Genomic DNA, 10257 nt, shown 5'->3' with positions numbered 1-10257 from the left:
CCTTGCATTCCAGATCAAAGATCTTTATCTGGAGGTACTCGACGAACTCCTGAACTGAATCAATTGGTGCAGGATCGACCCACCTGGTAAAACCACAGTTTTCTGGAGCATCTGAAGACTGCAAAATAAATTTCATGTAAGGTGTCTCAATGAAGATAAAGAAATAAAACAACCGAGTATTACCCATGCGTGTGGGCATTTGAAGAAACGCCGACCGCCATCCATCACGTCGGTGCACATCTGCACTAGGCAGTCCTCACCATGTCTGCATTTTGGCCACGGTTCTCTACGGTTATCGTATTGTCGAAGAGGAGTTTCATTGGTAAATTCACTCTTGTGCTATGGCGGAAACTCAAACACTGGTTCCGGAAAGGAATCAGGTCCAAGAGGCCCCTCCCATATTATGGGGTCTCCCTTTCTTCCCCCTTTTCCTTTCCCAAAGCCATAATAATTCTTCCCGCTAGACCCACCTCCAGACATTGGGTATACAATGAGCTTTGTTGTTTGAGTGCTGCTGGGAGTTCACAAACTTCGGAGTATTTATAGGCGCACAAAGGTTTGCTACCCGGAGTGTGGAGTGTAAATGCACCTGAAAAAGCCTACATGACAACACAGTGAAGAGTATTCAATTCTCGAACTGACTACTCGATGCATCTCTGTGCATGCAGAGCATCTAATTGCATGCAGACTCACAGCACTGCATCGCTGCCACTCGGTCGATCGTGCCTAGATGCGGCCTTCCCCACTACACGCCACAGACCTTCGCTGTAGAATGACAGTTCCGTCGTCCTCGCCCGAGAGACTGCTTTGAAGGTGAACTGGTGTGGTTGCCGTGTTGTCACATCTTTTTGAAATGGTGAAAGGGCGCTGCTATTGGGCTGTCGTCTTTTGTCATGTTTGTCTGGGCAAACAATGCGACATATGGGAAACCCGTGATCGCCGTGCTGAGCAGTGGCAACATGTGATCTCGTACTCGTAGCTACATACACTGTGGTCCCTATTTTGAGCTATACGAGCGTGTCACGAAGTTTACTCTGTATGCGGTAGTCGTCATCATCGTCGGCGGGATCTCGGCCGCTAACTCCTCCCGCACCTAACTTGTCCTTCATTAAATCACGGAAAATTCGCAAGAACTTCCCTTATTTTCACGAGCATTATGGAACCCACAAACATAAAAAGTTAACATCAATAATATCTATAGAAACAAATGACAAGTAAACTACCACAATCATAAACATCCATAATCCGAACAGTCGAAACAGTCCATAATAACAATAGAGAAACAAGTGCCAACAACTAACCACACTACCATTCCGACCTCTCTTACATTGTGTGTGTACGTGATCTGTAGTGTAGCTATGACGTTCCGGTGGCCTCACGTCTCTGGCAGGACGGCGTAACAGAGCCACAGGTGTATGCAAGCTGGGATCATCGTCCTGGGCAGGCGTAGCAAACAACCGTGTAAAGTCCTCCAAGGAGGCCGCGTCGTTGTCTTCAGACCACCCTACAGATGACAAAAAAAAATTAAGCAACATTCAATAGGGGAATGCAATTCTGTAAAAATTATTGTATGTATCCTGTGTTGGAGGAGGTGGTGGTGGTGGATAGGAAGAAGCTCCTTCATATCCTCCTAGTGGCGGCATAGGGTGATACGAAGACGGCCCCACTCCGGTGAACTGTTGTGATCCTGAGTATAAATAATAACGTATGAGCCTTCGACCATAAAACATAAGCAAATAAAATTATGCACCACATATTTACATAAAGTCCCTCCAGCATGTGGCATAGAGCTAAACTGGGTTCCTTGAAATGGAGCCCCTTGCGAGGCACCTGGCCCTCCATAGGGCTGAGAACCGGGGTACCCGTACCCTGTGTGGAGTCGTATTTAAATACTGCATATAAACATATGGATCGGTAAATATCACACCATACCTTCGTACTGTCGGTGGTATAAGGGAGGCTGCTGCCATGCGGGACCACAAGGAACCGACGTCGATGCTTGCAATGATCCGTAAGAATCCTCGTACTCTGTCCGCGTACCAAAGGCCTGAAGGATGCCTCGGGCTCTATCATGTTGAGTGGTCCAGGCCTCGAGTTGTGCCGGCATGCTCATCATAGACCCGCCATGAATCCTCATTACATTCAGTGAGCAATCTAATTCAACCAACCTACATGTCTCAAACTGCAACAAAAAAACTTAGTATACAAATCTTAAAAGATCGAAAATGCCGTCAACATTTACTCACCGCCCCAGCTAATGCCTCATCCCTGTGTCGTGCATAGCGATCCTGCGAAGTCGCAACATGCGGCTGTGGATGCGTGTTAACATACATCAAACGGCAACGAGTCTTCGGTTCGTACCAAGTCAGGTACGTCCGAAACAATGGCTCAGTGTGTGGACCGGTATCCTCAGCCAACTGCTCGCCTGCATCATCCCACGCAGCCACCCATGGTTGTAATCTAGTGACCCACATTGTCGAGAAAGGATGTCCAGCCCTTGATAAACTGCACGTTAAATAGAAATTAGTTTCACGTTATTAGTACATGGGTGCTCATACATTTTTTTTACCTATGATCGTGGCGCTGAACACGATCCAACGCTGAAGACACAGGGAAAGACTGGCGTCGACCGAATTGCCTCATGACTCTATCCGGGCAGTGGGCCTCAACTGCAACGTCGTACACCAAAGCTGCAGTAGTCATCCATAGGCCCTGGTCCTGTGTGCACACCGAAGATATCCCAAGCGGTGCACGTGCGGCTATAGCCGAAGGACTATATAGCTCCCACACAATGTCTTCTGGGGTCAATCGATCAAATTCGGCAACAAACTCAGGATAAGACCGTCGGGTCTGTACATGTGCCCATGTTTTCTGCAAAAATAAAAATTATGTGTCCATAAGAAATGTATTGAGGGAACAATGTATGACCATAGTATGCATAGAATATAAATTTTTATCGGGTCCATACTTGTCGAGAGTACCAGAGAATCCCCATGGTGGGTCTGTCGTCCTCCGTGTCACCGTACATATCCGACGTGTACGGTGACTGGTCAATCATGGGACGACCGATAGCAATCCTCTCGTAAGACCAAAACTGTAGCAGAATTGGGCACCCCGTTAGGACAACATTCCTATCATTCTGTCGTGATGCCTTGCAGAGTCCACGATATGTGCATGCAAGAACCGCTGAACCCCAACTATATAAGTGTATGGCATCCTCATCTGCATCGGTGATTTCCTGTGCATAGGGCAGAAGCACCCTATCCACACAGTGGCCATGTGAGTTGTTGAACATGATGTACCCAAACAACCACAGCAGGTATGCCTCGAGTGATCTAGTCACGCTGTACTCATCAGCATCGGCTGCCAACAGATCCGACTGTAATGAAGTACGAACATTGAGAATAAGAAACACATGAGGTATTTCAAAGCCATAAAATACATCAACACATCGTTTTGTACGAAATTGTACCTGAAACTATAGGAGCCATGACTTAAAAAGGCCTTTCGACTGTGGGTGCTCATTGAAATCTTCAGGATCAATCATGGTGGCAACACCTGCAAAACGTTCCTCAAGATCCTCCAGCCACGTAGAAGGTACCACACGGGGCCCGACAGCGTCTCCGATGATAGAAAGACCAAGCAGCATCGCAACGTCCTGCAGGGTCGGTGCCATCTCCCCACAAGGGAGGTGGAACGTGTGTGTCTCAGGTCTCCATCTGTCAACAAGAGCTGAAAGTAGAGACCTGTCTAGCTTCACCAAAGCACTCTCAGCAAGACGAGCCACAGTGAGAAGACCTGCCTCGCTCAGCCTGCATCATACAATGCACAAATGTTAATACATTATATAACGAAATGTATAACGGATAAAAATAGAAAATAGATGACATATCACCTGGGCACCCATCGTGGGTCTACAACAACCAACTCTGCAGGTGGACGTGGACGCAGCACGTTTAGTTCTTGGTGCTGAACCTTCGCAAGGAAGGACCGGTGACCCGAGTCTATTGTTGGGTCAAGCAACACAGGAGTAACCCCGGCCATACCTACCACGTAAGATGAAAACAATACAATACAATCACACACATCTAAATATTTCTAATAGTTCCTTATATTTCCTAAATAATTTCTAAGATTTTCTAATGATTTATAATAATTTCTAATATTTTCTAACATTTTATAAATTTTCTAATATTATCTTGCAATTTTTAAGATTAATTAATTAGATTGCTAATGTACTATATCAACGCTAATCACTACAAGTAACTACACCTAAATGTACCACTAACAAGTCCTAATAATAATTAAACTGATTGCTAATCTACTGTTTCAACAAAATAGTTTCTATAATTTTCTACAATTTTCTAACATTCTCTACAATTTTCTAACATTTTCTATAATTTTCTACAATTTTCTAACATTTTCTACAATTTTCTAATATTATCTTGCAATTTTTTTGATTTTCTAATACTTCTCTAACAATTTTCTAGTATTTTGTAATAATAAATCTAACACTAAATGTACTATATCAACACTAATCACTATAAGTAACTGCACCTAAATGTACCACTAATCACTCCTAACAATAATTGAACTGATTGCTAATCTACTGTTTCAAAAAAATAATTACAACATAATCTATTTATAAAATGTAGAAAAATTTAGTTACCTACAGTCGCCGGCTTGAAAATCCGGCAGGGCTTCGCCGCTTTGCCTCTCCCTCCCTCCCTCTCTTTTCTTTTTTTCTGGATTTTTAGTGAGGCAAATGAGAGGGTGAGGGGCAACCAACAGCTTATATAGGGTCGGGGGGGCGGTCGCCCTGCAGGCGGGCGGCCAGGGCCCGCCGCCCCGCTGCCGGGTGGCCTGGAGGGCTGGCCGCCCCGCTGCCGAGCGGCTGGTTCTCCAGGGACCTCGGCACAATTTTTTGTCGAGTTTTTTTTTGCAGATAAGCCCCTGCGGCCCGGCTGTCGGGCGGCCAGGTCCCGGCCGCCCGGTATCGGGGCGGCCGGGGTATATTCATGTAAATTTCGAACACGAAAATAAAAAATAAAAAACCTCCTCGTTGTGTTCCTCCGCCGGCCCGCCAGAGAGCAGCGTCGCAAGCCTCGCCTGCCCGAGCAAGCCATCGATCGAGCAGCAACTGGCCGCCGCCTGGACGCGCCGCCGCTCGCCAGCCAGGCGCCGCGCACGTCGCCGCACTATCGCGGCACCGACTATGCTGCAGCGCCTCACATTGCACTCAGCTTTCCTAGTGCGAGAGCTCTCCTCCTGCAGTCTCAAGAACAAGTCCCAGAAGGGGAAAGAACAAGAACGAATCCGAAACTTTCAACTCAAATTACAGAATCAAATCGTAATGAATCGAAACAAAACAAGCCATAGATTCGCAATGATAAGGGCTAACAGATCCAAGAAGAATTTTATAACAGAATCGAGTAAAGCTCGCGAATCGAAAATCGCATGAAAATACTCTAAAAATCACAAAAAAAAAGAAAATGCTCGGGAGTATAAGATTGAACACGAATTTGATGTTTTGATTACGTCACAAGGTCTGGTTACAAGCCACTCTTTAGCACAATCAAAGCTAAGATTGCAAAAAAATCCACTCATACCTCACTCAAACCTTAGTTCTTAAAACAAAGAGAGGACCTCCAAATGAGGGTAAAATAAAAGAGTTATGCCCAGAGGTGGGTTCTCTCAATTAGCCCACTGTTGGCACTCCTTAGCCTAAACGATTTACTCCACAAGCGTTGTTGATGCTCCTTAGCGCTCCCGATTTATATACCACAAGCACACGGTTTCGTGTAGCTTTTCCCTTAGAGTATTCCCCCAAGGTTTATCAATCCACGGAACCAAAGAGACAAGAAACAATCTACTAGCATAGAAATTCCTTTGTGTTGAGATGGTGAAAACGAATCTAATCTACTAATAACGACAAACACCGAAGGTAGCAAGAGAAAGTTAGAGATAACCAATCTAGATCACCTAGATCATGCATATATTGTAATTCCAGCTAGATGAAGTGAAGTAAGGTAGATGTGAATCTCAATGAAAAGCCTCTTTAAACCCAAAATCTCCAATCCGATCCCTCGATACTACACCTACTCTGTGGAGACGGCCTGTCACGATGCCCCCCTTTTGAACGAAATACCCTGAAGCAAGTCGAACCCCCTTTGATAGTTCCGCCATGAACCTCTAGCCACCATGACTACAAGATAATGCTAAGCGATCTATCTCGATAATAGATCTAGGATGAAGCAAACCCAAAGAAAAGAATGAAATCGAAAGAGAGAACATGGTCGCTAAATATTCGGAATCACAAATAACTTCACCATGAATGATTGTACATCACAAGATCACAACCGGGGCCCTACCTTGATCTTGATGATCCTAGCTCCAGAACTCCGACGTGGTCTTCCTTGCAAGGTTCCCACGTCGGCTAGGGCGAACCCTAGACAACTAGCACGACCCTCGGCTCTCCGAGAGGTGTCCCTCTATCTTCTCTGCTCCTTGGCGTCGTCTCCCGAATTGATGTCTGCGTGAACCTTGGGGAGGGATCTTTAAATAGCCTCAGGGAACCCTCGGCCAAAGGGGAGGTCGAACCGACCTAGAAAAGGGCTGGGCCGGCCGGCCCAATGAGCCTAGGCCGGCCAGCCTGGCTCTTTCCTTCGCCGGCTCGTGTTCATCTTTCTCCCCAAGTCTCCTGAAATCTTCTAGAGTTTATGTCTTTCACGATTGCACCCCATTAGACGTCGTTGTCTTCGAGATTTCTTCGAGGAGAAGGATAGGATGGAAAATCCTTCCTTAAATATCTCTTTGCTTTGCTTAGCCCCGAAGTATCTTGATCTTATCTTGTGGGCTTTGTCCTTTGGGCTTCATTGGAGGGTGGATGTGCATGAACGGGCCTCTAATCATCATGGCCTTCGATCCTTTGTTCGAGCTTTGGCCTTCATCATTCTTCGTGTCATCGCGTGATCGTGGGCCTCGCCATTTTGTGCTCCAAAATTGGTCAAAAACCTGCAAAAACAAAGTACCTCCAAAATATATGTGCAAACGTGAAAACGACCAATAATTGGGCCGAGGTTAGGATGGTTAGTGATTTTGATATTAAATTCATGCCATTATCAAAGTTAAACAGGGGATAAAATGGATACTTAAGGAGCGCCAACATTCCCCCCATGCTTAAACCTTGCTCGTCCTCGAGTAAGTCTTTGATAAAAATCAGCACTGCCTTTCAGTGTCCAATCCCTGCACTTGATCATACACGAGAAAACACAATGCTCCCAAAAATATTTTGCAGTTAATAGTTCAAGTTGTAACCAGCTTTTTCAATGTGGAAGGTAGATACAAGTTAAATGGTTCCCCACAATTATTAAGCACATGCTCTCAAAATTGAACAAGTCTCAGAATTAAGAAAGTAAGTTCCATAAGTAATGCTAAACCAAGATCAATAATTCAAACCTCATTGCAATTTGCTCATGGAAACTCTCAGCTCATCTTGTCTCTCGATCTTGCTAGAACTCTCTCCTTTCTTTCTCTCATATGTATGTGTGAGGCTTTATCTGGAGCTCTGGAAAGGTTAGTCCTAACAAAAGATATTATAATCAAGATATTATCAAAACAAGAAATACTTCTTATGGATTTACCGAGACTCGTCAAAAAGACCATTGGAAAATAATTTCTTTGTGGAGAGGGAGAGAATGGAACACACACTTTGAATGGTGGACATGTGCAAATGGCAACGGTTGATCCCAAGGCACAACTGAAGTCCTTGTTATCGGATTGCACATGGTTGGAATAATTGAGTATAGAATAATCTTCAAAGTATCTGGAGTTTAATGAAGCAAACGGGACCGAGGAGCTTTTCATCATCATTCATTTTTTTCTTCTTCTTTTTTTTCTTTCTTTTTGCTCCTCAGAACCATTGGCAACACAATGCACTTACTCCATCTCCCCCCCCCATGCTTGAACATTTGCTTGTCCTCAAGCAATGAAGTGATGATAACTTGATGGAGTGAGTGCACAAAACATTTATCAATTCTCTGGACTCAACTTTGGAATTTAATGGAGCATCTCCTCGTGAAAGATTGAAGCCAACAGAGGAGGAAAAGGGGTAGGCCGGCCGGCCTAGGGGTGTTGAGCCGGCCGGCCTACTGCCTGTAGGCCTCCACTTCTTCGGATTTTTCTTCTGCGAACTCTTTGATGCTTCCCAAGCTTATGTTTTACTGAATTTTGCTCTTGATTCCACTGTTTTGCCATCAAAATAAATATATACTCAATATATAGGTGGTGGTCAAGGAGGTGTTTCACAAAAAGATGTTTCTGGTTAGGGGTGGATATCCAGCGAGGTTTGCGATGTTCCCGGTATAGAAACTCACAATGCATGGATAGAATGGCTAGCAAAAGAGAGGTACGCAAAAATATGGAATGGTCAGCTTCTTAGTCTCGTACCAAAGAAGATAAATCCTGAATTAATTCACCTGAAAATAATTCTTGCTCTATGGTTTGTTATGATATATCATTTAGGCTTGTAGGAGGGTAGAGCAATTGCAAAAGGTATCATTGACAAGGTTAGCTCAGAATTAAATCCAAATTAAATTTTCCTTGACAAGCTTAAGTAAGAGAGCATTAGTTTAATCATGCATAAACCGAGCACAAGAAAGTAGACAAAGCGGCAACGATCATCATATTTTAACATGGCACAAACTTTCTATCATCATTACTAACCATAACATTAAAGCGTAGGTGATGCATTTATTTATCATGGTGATGAAAGCAAAAGAAAACAATTTGCACACATGCTGAAAAATAAATAAAACAAAAATTGCTACGCACACACAAGCTTGCACACATGCTGAAAATAAATGAAAAGAAATAGAAAAATCCAAACCACACGTGCGAGCATTTTATTCATGGTCTTGTCGTTGATCACTCTTCTTGATTGGCTCTTGCGTTGTATCCTTGGTCATAATACTGCTGAAATGCTCCTCCATTAAATTGTTCCGGTGGCGCCAGGCCTAGAAGTCCCATTTGATATGTGATTCCCGCGGTTCCATCTTCTAGTTGGGTTGTGTGCCTCCGGATGACGTCTATATCTTCCATGTTTCTTCTTGCATAGGCACTCATGATTCTCATTCCTTGTTCTGGTTGGGGGAGGTCAAAATATTGTGCTCCAAATGACAGGTCGGGCATCTCTCCTTGGTATGACGAGGGTGGGTAGCCGTAGTTGCTAAATGGTAGGGGCGCCGCCACAGCATGCCTCCATGCTTGTTCTTGGCTTCCTTCCCATTGACTCGTCCATCCTTGCGGGTATCCTTGTCCACTTGATGCACCTTGAAATTCATTCCTCCAATAAGCAGAACTTGGCGGTGGAAGGTTTACTTCCAAGTCTTCTTGTTGTGCCGATGCCGATGTTCCTTCAATTAACCTTCCTCTTTTTGATTTCTTTACCTTTTTTCCAATATTTTCAACTCGCCAATCAGTCCTCCCACTTGCAAATAATTTCAGCCTTTGATCGGGGAGGGAAATATCCATCTCAGAAATAGTGAATCCCTTCTTTTCATCCCCTCAGATATAATGGCCTTGCCTCAAATGTTCAATCCCAATATCTCTTCCCGGGACATAAAATTTTTGGATCACTCGTAACCTCGGATTCATGGCTTGGGCTATCATTGTGAGATAACACCCCGAACCAACTTCTCCCATGCCGGATGATGCTTCACAAATCCACCTTTCAACCATGATGTAGGTGGGATCAATCACTTGTTTCTTCACCAATGCAAGCATACATCCAATTTAATTCTTGGTCGGTGACCTTCGATTCTCTCATCCTCTCGAGAATTCTTTTGCTCAACCAAGAGTGGAATATTTGGAGAGTCACATTACTTATATTTTTCCTTTGGCGGTTGACATCTTTTGCTATCTTTCTCCAAAATTCATCAAGCTCTCCATCTTCAACTTGCACCATTTCATATGCATTACTTTTGAATCCGAGCAAACTTCTTATTTCTCCATAGGTGATTACTTTCTCTTCATTCTTGAGCTGAAATTTCAGACATGGAACTTCTTCATCATCCACCACTTCCGTTGATTTTTCTAATGTCATGAACATCTCAAGAGCCACTTCTTCTTGCATATCAACCGTGACACCGTCGGAAAATAACTTCCAACCGATATTCTCCAAGAGCTCATAGATGTCATGATGAAATCCCAGTTTCACCAATGCTTCATCATCAAAATCATAATTTGCTCGTAGTCTTC

General features: G+C 44.1%; 1 long non-coding RNA gene across 1 annotated transcript; it reads right to left on the bottom strand.

The window, feature by feature from the left end:
* Positions 1-2385: 2385 nt before the first annotated feature.
* Positions 2386-2986, bottom strand: LOC120701438. Its single transcript, XR_005686100.1, has 3 exons — positions 2969-2986; positions 2570-2871; positions 2386-2505 (listed from the first exon to the last, which is right to left on the bottom strand). It is a non-coding gene; the product is annotated as an uncharacterized LOC120701438 (long non-coding RNA).
* Between the last annotated feature and the right edge of the window lie 7271 nt (positions 2987-10257).

This window comes from Panicum virgatum, chromosome 3K (assembly GCF_016808335.1).
Source record: "Panicum virgatum strain AP13 chromosome 3K, P.virgatum_v5, whole genome shotgun sequence".
NCBI classification, from domain to species: Eukaryota; Viridiplantae; Streptophyta; class Magnoliopsida; order Poales; family Poaceae; genus Panicum; species Panicum virgatum.
This window is presented reverse-complemented; position numbering and strand designations above follow the sequence as displayed.